The sequence below is a fragment of the Schistocerca cancellata genome, chromosome 1, assembly GCF_023864275.1.
Source record: "Schistocerca cancellata isolate TAMUIC-IGC-003103 chromosome 1, iqSchCanc2.1, whole genome shotgun sequence".
NCBI classification, from domain to species: Eukaryota; Metazoa; Arthropoda; class Insecta; order Orthoptera; family Acrididae; genus Schistocerca; species Schistocerca cancellata.
In genome coordinates, this window is record NC_064626.1 from 56,137,725 (window position 1) to 56,153,939 (window position 16,215).

Here is a 16,215-nt window from a genome sequence, read left to right on the forward strand (position 1 = left end):
CAAGCAGCAGAGGTCATCGGTCACTAGGCTTACACACTACTTAGTATAACTTAAACTAACTTACGCTAATGACAACACAAACACACCCAAGGCTGAGGGAGGACTCGAACCTCCGACGAGGAGAGCCACCTGAACCGTGGTAAGACGCCGTAGACGACGCGGCTACTCCGAGCGACAAACTACTGCAGATTTCAATGCTGGGCCATCAACAGGAGTCAGCGTGTGAACCATTCAACGAAACGTCATAGCAGAAGGTCCACTCGTGTATCCTTGATGACACGGCGACACAATATTTTACGCCCTGCCTTGGCCCGTCAACACCGACATTGAGTTGTTGATGACACGCCGCTGTGGCCGAGCGGTTCTAGGCGCTTCAGTCCGGAACCGCGTTGCTGCTACGGTCGCAAGATCGAATCGTGTCTCGGGAATGGATGTGAGTGATGCCCTTAGGTTACTTAGGTTTAAGTAGTTCTAAGTCTATGGGACTAATGACCTCCCTTAGTGCTTAGAACCATTTTAACCTGCACCTATCGGTGTCCATTGTGCATTTGGACGGACTTGGGCAATTCCCGCCGGACACTGCGACAGCCCACACGTCCGGAATTGCTACAGAGTAGTTCCAGCAACTCTCTTCTGAGTGTAAACACTTCCGCTGGTCACCAAATTCCCGAGACATGAACGTTATTGATCATATCTGAGACACCTTGGAACTTGCAGATCAGAACAGATCCCCACCCCACGTACCCTTACGGATTTATGGATAGCCCTGCAAGACTCATGGTGCCAGTTCCTTCCAGCACCACTTCAGACATTAGCCGAGTCCATGCCACGTCATGTTGTGCACTTGTGCGTGCTCGCAGGCGTCCTACACGATATCAGAACGGTGTACCAGTTTCTTTAGCTCTTCAGTGTATATTAGTAATAATATTCTCTGCCAGATCATTAGTTTACTGCATGAATAACAAGGGGATCCGACCCCTTCCCCGGGGAACAGCAGAAGTAGCTTCGAATTCTGTCGATGAGACTGCATTCGAGATATCCTGCTGCACCCTCCCCAATCAAGGAATCCTCAGCCGAGTCAAAAATTTTGTTTGATGACTTCTATAATACGTTCTGTGGTAAAAGTTGATGTAGTAGCAAGTAAAATGCTTCCGGTAAGTTAAGATATACTGTAACCATTTAATTGTCTTGATCCATTCGGATGTCATGTGGAAAAATCGAGGTGACACACATTTCAAGAATCTATGTTCCTCCTCATGAAAGAGGTCCATCTGTTCTAGTTATTTCAATGTGTTCCTCACCAAAATATGTTCTTGTATCCTACAACAGACTGACGTCAATGAGACAGTTAAGTGGTGCTAACTGAATCAAACTTCAAGAAGTAGGTTACATATTGTTACGGCAGATCAAATTACTTTCATTGAATGCTGCTCTATACTTCAAGCCTTTACAGTTTTATGACACAATATTTCAAAATAGTCTCTGAGAAAAAGGACGGGATGTTCTACCAGACCTTCACCTCCTCGACTACAGAAATCCATTTGTTGGTCAAGGAGCCATTCGACATCCGTTGATTGAACATCGTCATCGTTGGAAAATCTGTGACAGCTGTGAATCAGTCCCTCGTATGCCTAGAGGCTTCTGTCGTTCATTGCCGATGTCAGTGGTTTCCCTTCCCGGTCATAATCTCTCACGTCTGTGCGTTCTATGACAAGTTGGTGGCACCATTTCATTATGTCTGGACGTGACACTGCATTTGATTTGTTTTCCGCTAGAATTTCGTGGTGAATCTGCGCACAGCTTAGGTGCTTTGCCCATAAAAACCGTATCGTGTCTCGCACTTCCACTCTGAAGAGCGTTTCCAGTCGCCGCTTCATTTCTACTCTCACGCTGTGACGCACATGTTATCCGTACCGCAGCAGTAATGTGTCAGCGGGAAACCCAGAACACGGGACTGCCCTCATACAACGCTAAAGGTACGGACTGGTTTTAGCGTGGAATGACATGTGTAACTTACATTTTGAAGCTCCACGTAGATGAAAACAAGTTGTGTAATCTGCGATGCTTACAATTTACGACAGTTTTTCCAATGACTGGATTCCAGCATTGTCCCACAACCACGAGTGAATAAGTTTTTTTTTTTTAATTTTATTTCTTGAAACCCGTCTTCAGTTCTTGTGGTCGTCAGTCCTGAGACTGGTTTGATGCAGCTCTCCATGCTACTCTATCCTGAGCAAGCTTCTTCGTCTCCCAGTACCTACTGAAACCTACATCCTTCTGAATCTGTTTAGTGTATTCATCTCTTGGTCTCCCTCTACGATTTTTACCCTCCACTCTGCCCTCCAATAATAAGTTAGTGATCCCTTGATGCCGCAGAACATGTTCTACCAACTGATCCCTTCTTCTAGTCAAGTTGTGCCAGAAACTTCTCTTATATGATCTACCCATCTAATCTTCAGCATTCTTCTGTAGCACCACATTTCGAAAGCTTCTATTCTCTTGTTATCCAAATTAATTATCGTCCATGTTTCACTCCCATACATGGCTACACTCCATACAAATACTTTCAGAAACGACTTCCTGACACTTAAAACTATACTCGATGTTAACAAATTTCTCTTCCTCAGAAACGCTTTCCTCGCCATTGTCAGTCTACATTTAATATCCTCTCTACTTCGACCATCATCAGTTATTTTGCTCTCCAAATAGCAAAACTCCTTTACTACTGTAAGTGTCTCATTTCCTAATCTGATTCCCTCAGCATCACCCGACATAATTCGACTACATTCGATTATCCTCGTTTTGTTTTTGTTGATGTTCATCTTATATCCTCCTTTCTAGGCACAATCCATTCTGTTCAACTGCTCTTCTAAGTCCTTTGCTGTCTCTGACCGAATTACAATGTCGTCGGCGAAACTCAAAATTTTTATTTCTATGGATTTTAATACCTACTCGGAATTTTTCTTTTGTTTCCTTCAATGCTTGCTCAATATACAGATTGAATAACATCGGGGAGAGGCTACAACCCTGTCTCACTCCCTTCCCAACCACAGCTTCCCCTTCATGTCCCTCAACTCTTATAACTGCCATCTGGTTTCAGTACAAATTGTAAATAGCCTTTCGCTCACTGTATTTTATCCGTGCCACCTTCAGAATTCGAAAGACTGTATTCCAGTCAATATTGTCAAACGCTTTCTCTAAGTCTACAAATGTTAGAATAGTAGGTTTGCCTTTCCTTAAGCTATTCTATAAGATAAGTCGTAGGGTCAGTATTGCCTCACGTGTTTCAAAATTTCTACGGAATCGAAACTGATTTTCCCTGAGGTTGGCTTCTACTAGTTTTTCCATTCCTCTGTAAAGAATTCGTGTTAGTATTTTGCAGCCGTGACTTATTAAACTGATAGTTCGGTAATTTTCGCATCTGTTAACACGTGCTTTCTTTGGAATTGGAATTATTACATTCTTCTTGAAGTCTGAATGTATTTCGCCTGTTTCATGCATCTTGCTGACCAGATGGTAGAGTTTTGTCAGGGTTGGCTCTCCCAAACTATCAGTAGTTCTAATGGAATCTCTACTCCTGGGACCTATTCAGATATTGTGATATTGCGGTCAATTTGTCATGTGCACCTAAACTGTACGTTCATTTCTCACTTGAACCTTTAGCGCCGCAGAATTCAATGTGTGGCTGTAATACTGACGCGTGTTATTCGGTGACGTGGACATAAACCAAATCTTTTTTCTTCCCTTGACGATGGTGCCAGCATTCCTGGCTAGCTTATCAAATCTTATGCTACAAGAAGCTGAGACGCAAAAGTTATTATTAACGATAGTAAGGATTGAGACGAACTGTTGTATAGAATGGAAAAGTTTCCATCGCAGGATACGATTAGTTGTAAAAGAAACTGGCGCGAAGCACAAGAATGAAAGTATATTACACGAAATAAGTGTTTCATATCATAACTGGGAAATATGTTATAAAGATGATGATGATGATTAGAGTTTGATGGCGCACAACAGCGAGGTTATCAGCGCCCGTTCCCAAAAGAAATATTGACGAGTGCATCTAAGATCTGTTAAACGAAGATCAATTCAGAGCCGATCTTTGCGAGATTTGGAAATATTCAGATTGCAAGATTGGACACAGCACATCAAACAGGTGGATAAAACTAAAAATAAAATAGCAGTACAAAACTTTTAAAAATAATTAACGGTGGCTGAGTGGCAGCTTATAATCAATGGGTGACCAAACCACTGTACAGCACATTAAGACCTCAATCCCAACATTTTGGCAAGAGGTCCAGACATCACACAAAAACGTAAAACCCTTGCGACACTCGCCTCATTATTAGTTAAAAGAGAGGGCAGGTCAGGTGCGAAACTGAAATCTTCCCTCAAACCCGCATACAAAACACATTCACTTAAAATATGTCAAATCTACAGCTGTGTCCCACATGTCTGACTCGTTGGTGGCTCCTCACGCCGTAACAGAAAACCGTGTGTCAACGGACAATGTCCTACTCTAAGCTGTGTAATGGCTCGTCGTTGTCGGAAGCAGGTGAGCCACGGTCGGACAGAATCCTTCACCGCTCGCAACTTATTATCCCTCACTTCCAGCCACTGAGCCTTCCACCAACGCATGACCTTCCGAGTCACGAATGATGTTATTGCCTGCGGGGGGACGGAACAGCGAGCAGAAGGTGGGATGGAGCAAGCCTCCTTGGTAGCCGCGTCTGCAAGTTCATTTCCACGAATTCCTATGTGCCCTGGAACCCAGCAGAAAATTACATCCTTACCGTGCTTTTGCAAGAGCAGGAGTGCGTCCTGCACTTCTTGCACCATCCGATCTGCTGGGTACATCTATTCAAGAGCGTGTAGAGCACTTTGGTAATCGGAGCAGATGATTAATTTTCGAGCCATGATGTCGGCGCATATGCTCTAATGCTTGCAGAACGGCATACAGTTCTGCATAGTAAACTGAGAACTGCTCTGTGATCCCTATGCTACGGACAGTATCGGGAAACACAGCAGAGCAGCCCATAAAATCCACCTGTTTAGACCCATCCGTGTAAACAATAATAAAATCTCAATGGCGGTCTAAAATCTCAGTAAGTCAAACTTTAAAAAGGTAGTCCGGGGTACAATACTTCTTGTAAGCAGCCAGATCAAGAAGTAATCTTGGCTTTTGTAGTAGCCAGGGAGATCCCCTACTCCATCCCTGGCGGAGGACTTTAACGCCCTCCAGGTGTACTGACTCGAGACTCTCCTTTGCACGGATGCCAACGGCTTTGTTGCCTTCGGACGGTGGCGGAAGAGACGTTCCAGTGCCGGCTGGGAAAAAAATTTTGGACGCCAACGAAAGAGGAGTGGACTTGGCCCTGTATGCTTGCCGAACCACGAGAAGAAGACGCCGAATGGACAGCGGAGGCTCTCGAGTCTCGACACATAAGCAACTGGACTCGTGCGATAAGCACCTGTTGAAAGCCTAATACCCTCACGGTGAATCACATCCAACATTTTGAGGTACGAAGGTCTTGCAGATCCATAAGCTTGACATCCGTATTCCAGTCGAGGTCGAACAAAGGCCTTATAAAGTTGGAGCAGACGTGCCCTGTCAGCGCCCCAGGATCTATGACTGACGCATTTAACGACGTTTAAAGCCTTGGAACAGCGGACTTCTAGATCCTTTAGGTGTGGCAACCATGTCAACTTCTCATCAAAAATAAGCCCGAGATATTTCACCTTTTCCATAAAGGTGAGAACAGTGTCTCCCAGTTTTAAAACAGGGAGATTAAAAAGGGAACGGGAACGGTTAAAATCTACACAAACAGTCTGCTCCAAAGAGAATTTAAAGCCTATGGTCTTAGAGCATTCCACCAATCGCAGGATTGTCAGCTGTAATTGGCGTGTAGCAGCGGTGATGGAGGAAGACGCACAGAAAATGGAGAAATCGTCCACAAACCAGGAGTACTGCACGGGCCGTCGTATTGTGGACGCAATACTATTGATTGCATTTGCGAAAGCTGTCACACTGAGAACACTTCCTTGAGGGACACCGTTCTCCTGCTTAAAACGGTCAGACAGGACATTCCCAACCTTATACCTAAAATATCTGTCCGAGAGAAAGGATCTGATGACTGTGGGTAAACGCCCACGGAAACCCCACTCATAAAGCTGCCGCAAAATGTTATGCCTCCAGGTAGTATCGTACGCCTTCTCCAGGTCGTCGAAAACCCCGATAAAGTGTTGCTTACGTAGGAAAGCAATTTGTATCGCTGTTTCGAGTAGGGTCAGGTTATCTAGGTTGGAATGATACCTCCTGAACCCACACTGGCAGCGGGTAAGTAAGGATGTGTATTCGAGAACCCACACCAGGCGCCTATTGACCATACGCTCAAATGTCTTTCCTACGCAGTTCGTGAGACTAACGCTACGATTACTACTGGGTTCGGTCCGATCCTTCCCTGGTTTTAAAAGTGGAATTAAAATCGATTCTTTCCACGAACTAGGAAAGTCACCCGTCTTCCCAATTTCATTAAGAAGTTGAAGGAGGACTTCCTTTGACAGCAGATCCAACTGCTGCAGCATGTTATACGATATCAGGTCTGGACCGGGTGCAGTATCCTGAGATACTGACAGTGCGGAGTCCAACTCCCACAAAGAGAAAGGCTGGTTGTATTCCTCAGTATTGTTTGAACGGAAATCAAAACCAGCCCTCTCCTATGTACCACGATAGGGAACAAATTATGGGCCCTGGCTAGAATCGGCCGTAATAATTTGAAATGATTCTGCCATCGCCCGGGCGATGTCTCTTGGAGATGTTAGGAGACTCCCCGCTCACGTATAGCTGCTATTGGAGGTCGAGAGTATCGCCTTGAGATCCTCCTAATGGCTTCCCATACTTTGATTGAAGATGTGGGCCTATTGATGGAGTTCAGGAACTCACGCCAAGACATCCGTTTACTCTCCCTAACGATTCTTCTCGCCCGGGCCCGTGCTACGCGGAAATTTGCCAGATTCGCATCAGTGGGGCACCGATGGAATCTTCTTAAAGCCGCCCTGCTGTCTCTGATTGCGGTACAACAGTCGTCATTCCAACAAGGGACAGGCTGCCTCAAAGGTGTTCCCTTTGACTTTAGAATGGATGCATCAGCGGCATGGTGCATCACCGCCGTAATGTGATCCATCCAATCCTGGACGCCTTCACACTGTTCAAAAACAGCCAACTGCCTGTAGAGCGTCCAGTTTCCCTTCCGGAACAACCATTTCGACGGCTGTTCGATACGACCCATTTCACCTGGCAGATCGAGCCAGATAGGATAATGGTCGCTGCCATGAAGGTGGTCGCCTATGACCCACTGAGCAATGTCCACAAGCACAGGCGAACAAATAGAGAGGTCTATGGCAGAGGACGAACCTGAAGCGGGGCTAAAATGCGTGGCCTGACCTGTGTTCAGCAGTATTATGTCGGAAGTCCTGACCAACTGCACAGTCATCTGGCCTCTGGGGCAGGTTTTGTTTGAACCCCAAAAGGGGTTTCCCTGTACTAACAGCCGCAATTGTTCAAAGCGAGGTCTGACTCCATTCAGATTCCACTGAGGTATTGGAGCCATATCAGCGTTTCGGTTTAGATTTACCCCTGTCATTGCGCCGCGCTGGTGAGGCACTTGTGGAGCGAGTGGCAGCAGAGGGGCTGCCAGGTTCTGGGGAAGAGGTATCAAACTCCATGACAATTTCCTCCTCATCAGTCAGGGATGCCATGACTACATCCGATAGTACCTTTGGCAGGTTTGACGTCAAACGTCGTGCCCCTTTCCCTGGTCCCGTTTTCTTCGTGGAAGTCGGGGATGGGGGAAGTGGAGAGGCACTCTGTTTCTGGAGGGCCTTCGAAGGCTTCACTGTAGCTTTCTCTGCAATAGCGTGTGGTGCATTCGGAGCAGCCTGAATAGCTATATCTTTATTGGTTGTACTCTGGCAGGTACAAACGCAGGTACAGGTAGTGGTGGAGGATACTGCTACGCTGGGCATGGACTGCGTCGAAGCGTCTACTTTTGACGCACTGTTGTGCACCAAGGAGGCATAGGATGTGGCAAAGACAGGGGATTTTGTCGCCTTATACTCTTTTTTGGCTTCCAAATAAGGTAGCCTCTTTGTCACCTTGATATTCTGAATTTTCCTTTCCTCCGCAATGATGGGGCAGTCTCTGCTCCAGACGGGATGGCTCCCAGAGTAGTTGATACACAGCGCTGGAGATGTGCAGTTGGTCCCATATTCATGAGCTGCCTTGCCACATATACCGCAGGTCGGTTCACCCCCACAACGCATTGTCGTATGGCCAAATCGCTCACATTTGAAACATCGCATAGGGTTAGGTATATAAGGCCTAATCCTAAGTCGGAGGAAAGCAGCCAGAACGTACTCACATAAGACAGGCGAATTGAATGTCACAATGAAGGTGGCAGATTTTTAAACAACTCCATTATTCCTACGTGTCCGTTGTTCCACGTCTACAATCGCCTCTGTTGCCCATTCTTGCTTCAGCTCTTCTACCTCGATATCCATTAAATCACGGCAGGTGACAACGCCTTTATTGGAGCTGAGGGAATTGTGCAACTCGGCAGTAATGTCATACTCACCTAATTTGGTTGACTTTCGAAGCAGCTCCACTTGCTTTGTCATAGTAGTCTCAACTAACAGGGTACCATTTCTCATGCGTTTGATAGATTTCAGTGTACCTGCGAATCCTTCTAAACCTTTATGTATGTAGAAAGGAGACACTTTTTCAAATGAGCCCTCCTTCCTCTTAATCACGATGAAAACATTGGTATTTATGACTCCATGAGCCCTGTTACTCTTTTCTATCTGCTTATCTGGAGGACTAGTCTTCCTCGTGCTCTTTACTGATTGTGACGCTGGTGAAGGGATATACGTGGTTGCCATGTGCGTCCCACGAGCAGCTGGGGAACTAAACGTCCGACCAGACATAGCCCCGCATGCCTGGGTAAGCCTTATACAACTGGGGTGCGGCAGGTTCCTCAGAGGTCGCCCGCTAGCGGCTGTTCCACCTCAACAGCCATACATCTTATTGGCGCGCAGCACACCTTAAGATTGAAGGGTTGATTATAGAGGTATGTACCATCCTCGCGATCCAGGCAATCAACAAGCCAAGATCCCCGGTCCCTGCGACACACAACGTTCCACCGTTGCGCCGCACAGTGGTCGCTGAAGTATGCCCAGAGCTTACGGTGTCAGAGAACTGGCGGCGCACACCAGTCCACAGCTCGGGGACCCCGAGTTAGCCAAGCCCGTACCCAGCAAATGAATGCTGAAGCCCCTGAGGGGATGTTATAAAGAAAAGTATATGCATTTTCTAAGCAGTGATCACTATGGAAGGAACATAGAGGGTGAAAATTAATCAAACCGACAGTCTGACAGATTCCTGACTGGAAATGGAGGAAAAAAAGTCCCTAAATTTCCGAAAATAGACGCTGCGCGTTCAACGAGAACAAATCGTCCTGGAACATACACTACTGGCCATTAAAATTGCTACACCAAGAAGAAAGGCAGATGATAAGCGGGTGTTAAGTGGACAAATATATTCTACTACAACTGACATGTGATTATATTTTTACGCAATTTGGGTGCATAGATCCTGAGAAATCAGTACCCAGAACAACCAACTCTGGCCGTAATAACGGCTTTGGTACGCCTGGGCATTCAGTCAGAGTTTCGATGGCGTGTACAGGTACAGCTGCCCATGCAGCTTCAACACGATATCACAGTTCATCAAGAGAAGTGACTGGCGTATTGTGACGAGCCAGTTTCTCGGCCACCATTGACCAGACGTTTTCAGTTGGTGAGACATTTGGAGAAAGTGCTGGCCAGGGCAGCATTTTAACATTTTCAGTATCCAGAAAGTCCCGAACAGGACCTGCAACATGCGGTCGTGCATTATCCTGCTGAAATGTAGGGTTTCACAGGGATCGAATGAACGATAGAGCCACGGGTCGTAACACATCTGAAATGTGACGTCCACTGTTCAAAGTGTAGTCAATGCGCACAAGAAGTGATCCCATAACATCACGTTAGGTGATACGCCAGTATGGCGATGACGAAAACACGCAGCCAATGTGCGTTCACCGCGATGTTACCAAACACGGATGCGACCATCATGATGCTGTAAACAGAACCTGGATTCATCCGAAAAAATGACGTTTTGCCATTCGTGCACTCAGGTTCGTCGTTGAGTGCACCATTGCAGTCGCTCCTGTCTGCGATGCAGCGTTAAGGGTAACCGCAGCCATGGTCTCCGAGCTGATATTCCATGCTGCTGCAAACTTCGTCGAACTGATCGTGCAGATGGTTTTTGTCTACCAAACGCCCGCATCTGTTGACTCAGGGATCGAGATGTGGCTGCACAATCCGTAACAACCATGCAGATAACAAGCCTGTCATCTCGACTGCTAGTGATACGAGGCCGTTGTGATCCAGCACGGCGTTCCGTATTACCCTCCTGAACCCACCGATTCCATATTCCGCTAACAGTCGTTAGATTTCGACCAACGCGAGCAGTAATTTCGCGATACGATAAACCGCAATCGCGATAGGGTGTAACCCGACCTTTATCAAAGTCGGAAACGTGATGGTACGCATTTCTCCTCCTTACACGAGGCATCAGAACAACGTTTCACCAGTCAACGCTGGTCATCTGCTGTTTGCGTATGAGAAATCGATTGGAAACATTCATCATGTCATCACGTTGTAGGTGTCGCCACAGGCGCCAACATTGTGTAAAGACCTGAAAAGCTAATAATTTGCATATCACCGCATCTACTTCCTGTCGGTTGTGTTTATCGTCTGTAGCACTTCAGCTTCGTAGTGTAGCAATTTTAATGGTCAGTAGTGCTATACAGAGCTACATCACACGTACGTCACAACAGATTTTCAATGTGTTCTCCATGGGTTTGCTGGTGACAGAGATAGTAGCCGTTGTCATGCACGATATACATAATCGTACATTCGCATGTACTATGTTGGGGGACTTCTTGGCTGTAGTTTGTACTACGGTACGTCTTTATATCCCGTAGAATCCGGTCCGCCATATCTGATGTATTCACAGTCCGCCGCCCCCTGCTCATTCGTCTGTCCGAAAGGATCCATGTTCACACAAACTCCCAAAAGGGGCTTGAAATGTTGTGTGGTGTGACTGCTGTGTGTGAGGGTACTTGTTTTCTTATAGGCGTGTCATCTCTCCACCGTTTCCTCCTGCTTGGCCGTACACAAACACGATCTAGACTTGGACCATTCATCAACTGTCGTTCGTCAGCGGGAATCTAAATTTGCAACCCTGCATTTCTAAACACATGCTCTTAGGATCTTTCTTTCTATGTTTCGATACAGGAATAGGTCCTGCAATTTGTCCGGTTTATTAATGTTGAACCTGTAATGCTACGAGGATTAGTCATAACGCAGCAATTATTCCTCAAAAAAAAAAAAAACCAAGAAGCTATCCTAAAATTAGATGATTATATTGATCATTTTTTACATATTAATCTCCCATCATGAACATTTTTCCAACCATGGACTTGATAGATAGGGCTTGGAGAAGATCTTAATTGCAGGAGCTTGCATTATATCTGTTGAGGAGAATCAACGGCTGCCATTCTGAAAACGCGTGCTGCGCTATGTTGTTTCATCTAACAAAAAAGAATGAAGCCGCACTAGCGAACGGAAAAAGGTGCAAGTGACTCTTGAGGAAGGCAAAAGGACGGGTCCACTAAATTACAGACCAACATCCTTAACATTGGTTTACAGAAGATTTCTTTAATACATTCTCAGTTCGAATATAAGAAAGTTTCTTGAGACGGATTTCTTTAATACATTCTCAGATTTCTTTAATACATTCTCAGTTCGAATATAAGAAACTTTCTTGAGACGCGAAAGCTTCTGTTCTCGCACGAGCAGGGCTTTAGAAAGCATCCAACGAGCAGAAATCAACCTACTATTGGTACTCAGCGAACTACGGATGAGGGGCAACCGGAATATTTCATATTCCTTCCTTTCCGGAAAACTTTTGACATACTGCCCTACATAACGAACGTACGAGATACGAGGGATATCCATAAAGTACATTACGTTTTGGAATTAAAAATAAATAAAGTATTGGAATTTTTCTTTATTATATACAGATGAAAGCCACACTTAAATACAACTTTTCTACATAGTTGCCATTTAAATTAAGGCACTTACCGTAGCGATGGACGAGCTTGGAAATTCCTTCGCCGTAAAATTCGGCCGCCTGTTCCTTCAACCACGTGGTTACCTCTTCTTGAAGCTGTGCGTCGTCATCAAAACGCTGCATAGCCAACCACTTCTTCATTGCTGGGAATAAGAGGAAGTCGCTCGGTGCCAGGTCGGGACTGTACGGCGGATGAGGAAACAACTCCCACTTAAAAGATTCGAGAACTTCACGAGTGGCATTTGCCGTGTGGGACCGGGCGTTGTCGTGAATCAGCAAGATCTTTGAGCCCAACTTTCCCCTGCGCTTGTTTTGTATTGCTCTTCTGAGGTTGTACAGAGTTTTGCAATACCTTTTAGAGTTTATTGTTGTGGCTCTTTCCAGGAAATCCACAAAAATCACACCTTTTCTGTCCCAAAAGATTAGTTAGGTTTAAGTAGTTCTAAGTTCTAGGGGACTGATGACCACAGATGTTAAGCCCCATAGTGCTCAGAGCCATTTGTCTCAAAAGAGGTAACCACGTGGTTGAAGGCGCAGGCGGCCGAATTTTACGACGAAGGAATTTCCAAGCTCGTCCATCGCTACGATAAGTGCCTTAATTTAATGGCAACTATGTAGAAAAGTAGTATTTAAGTGTGGCTTTCATCTGTATATAATAAAAAAAAATTCCAATACTTTATTTATTTTTAATTCCAAAACGTAATGTACTTTGTGAATAGCCCTCGTAGTTTTTCGGCAATGTAGTTGACTCTAAGACTTCTTTCAGCAACAGAACCCAGTAGGTTGTCCTCGACGTCGAGTATTAATCATAGACAGGGTATCGTGAGGAGAGCCCCAGGTATCAAATGGTTCAAATGGCACTATGGGACTCAACTGCTGAGGTCATCAGTCACCTAGAACTTAGAACTACTTAAACCTAACGAACCTAAGAACATCACACACATCCATTCCCGAAGCAGGATTCGAACCTGCGACCGTAGCGGTCGAGCGGTTCCAGACTGTAGCGCCTAGAACCGCTCGGCCACTCATGCCGAGTGCCCCAGGGAAGTGTGATAATATCGCTGTTGTTTTCTTTATACATAGTAAAGATGTTATACAGGATGGCAGCCACTGAGAGACGTGGGTTTCTTCGGCTCGAGTGTTTTTCCGTTCATTGAATGTGTTACAGACCAGTGCAGCAGTCCACAACGTGTGAATCCGACTAAACAAGTGCCACTTGCCGTGGTGTATTGTTCTCCGTTGATAACGGACAAATGTGATAAGTGAGTGAAAAATGGGAAGAGCACGAGTAAGCGGCAGCAGGCGAGGCTACAGGGACGCAGGCAGCGCGGGCGCCTGGTCTCCGGCGGCAGGTGAGGCCTCGCTTCCCGACATCGGGGAGCTCGTCCGGTCCCAGGTGAGCGCGGCGCTGCGCAGTAAAGACACGCTAGGTGTAATCGTGCAATCCGTCACGGTCTCTGTGACGGCCGCGTCATGGACAAACGGCAAGAGTCTGTCGGGCGCAACAGCGCCGAAATCCACTCTCTTAGAAATTCGCTGGCCGCGCAAGAGACAAAAGCCGCCGACCTAGAAGCTAAACCGTGCGGCCACCGCTGAAATTGAGCAGAATCTGCGAAGGATCTGCTTGCGCTTGTTCGGGGTAGCCGTAAACGATCGTGAAAACTCCGACGACCTGGTCATTAGCCTCGTGCGTCAGAAACTTGGCGTGCAGGTCGACGTGGCCGATACTGACACAAGCCACCGTATTGCGCGCAGGATACCAGACGCCATGAAACCCAGGCCCGCAATAATTGAATTTGTGTCCTACCGGAAAAGAGCTGAAGTATTTGCTCAGAAAAGAAAATTCGCCAAGAGTGGGGTTACCCTGAGGGAAGATCTGACGCTCGAAAGACTAAAAGTTTTGAACGCGGCGATCACAGAGTTCGGCCTTCAAAATGTATGGACCCAGCATGGCAGGATCGTAGTCAAGATGGAAGGAAAGAGGAAAACGGTGACGAACATGTTCGAACTGACACACTGAGCGATATCTCGTGCTACACAAAGTCTCATATTGTACTCTGTCTAATATAAGTTACTTTTTATTATTTTTTTCATTTTTTAACGTAAATATTACTTCGTTACTCTTCTAAGCACCATACGTACTCTTTTTTAAAATAAGTACGTTATTTCACATAAGTATTGCTTCTTTATTTCTCTATCGTAAGTGTACTTTCATATTTTCAGTCAAACGGGAATTAACATTCTCCATTAACAGGAATCTCTTTAAATCCGCCTTTTTATATCTATTATTTTCATCCTCGTCACTACCACTACTACTACTATTATCTTTTTCGTAACCACCACTGCCACTTTCCATCTTCCCTTTCGCTCCTTTCTCCGATACTTCCAGCCTGTTTTTCAGCTTTACCCCACAGACGCTTGAGTCAGCCACGACGTTGGGCACACCTGCAAATATGTCATCCCCAACGAATTCCAGCTTTTGTCCCTCTTCCGGCCAGCAGGTAGACGGAGCGCGCTCGGTCCTACAGGCGGCCAGAATGGGACGGAGCTTTGTGGTCCACGCGAACGCGCAGACGCTATCGGCTCACTTTGACGAGTTCTATGACCTGTTCTGCCAATCGCTGTTCCATATTATCCTCGTCTTTGTAAACTGGATGAAACCAAACGTTTCTTCCGACGCTATCCGAATCACTGGTTACTCTCCCCTAAGGGCAGATCGTGAAACACGACGCGAAGGTGGTGTGGGTGCGTATGTTCGCTCTGATCTGAAACCTATTACACTATACACATCGGATGCTAAGGGCGAAGGAGATTACAAACTGCTAATGGGAGAAATCTATAAACCTCCAAACGTCGGTGCTATGTCCTCCTTTCAGTCTGCCCTTTCCTCGCTCGTATCACAGTATGAAGACATAATCGTTATGGGCGACACAAACATCGACTTACAGTGAAAATCTCCCTCTGCAGAAAGATTAAGGAGACTGTTCCACTCCAATGATATGAGTTTAACACCGCTGGACCCAACTCATCACACGCCACACAGCCATACACTCATAGATATATTAGGAACAAAGCGACCAGATAAAATAGTTCGCGCCAATCAGACATCCGCTCCGGGACTCTCTGCTCATCACGTGATATTCTTAAATTACTCAATGCATACTACCAAAGAAAAATCTCTACAGAAACCTAAAAAATCTTAACCATGACGCTCTTCGAAACGTTGCCACACATCCCTTGGCAAGATATAAGCAATGAACCGACTTTAGACAGAAAATTTCTGGAATTTTGTCACAAATTTATTGCACTGTATGATAAACATGCTCCACAACGCACTGTCGAGGTAAAGAGAGCTCCCGCTCCGTAGCTCACCACTACATTACGCCAGTTAATGAATAAACGTGGTGCTGCACATAGGGCCTTCAAGCGTAACCCAAATCCCGAGGCGTATGATGCTTACAGGAAACTCCGAAACAGCACAAAGGGTGAGGAATGCCAAAATAAGACATGCCCGCTCTGTCGTATGCGGCATATAGAAACCTGCTGCACTGTGGAAAAAGCTGCGCAGTTTCGGTATAGGGAAGCGAAAATCTGACGCCGTTTATCAAGCGTCTGCAGAAGAACTAAACGATTTCTTCTCAACAGCTGTAAACTGTCTCGTAGCTACAAATTACCAGCACCAAGATATGAATCTCTCGAGAGACTTTTCCTAAACCATCTCACTACAGGCACAGTACACAAGGTAATTATGAGGATCTCTTCTGAGGCAGTAGGAAATGATGGAGTGAGCACTGGCATGATTAAGAACGTTGTAGACACTATTATTCCAGCTATCACAGACATCTTCAACCTGTCTCTTGTCAGTAGTACATTTCCTGCTGAGTGGAAGCGAAGTTTAATTCAACCTATACCCAAGACTGACAACCCTAAGTCGCCAGGTGAGTACAGGCCGATCAGCATACTACATGCAATATCTAAAG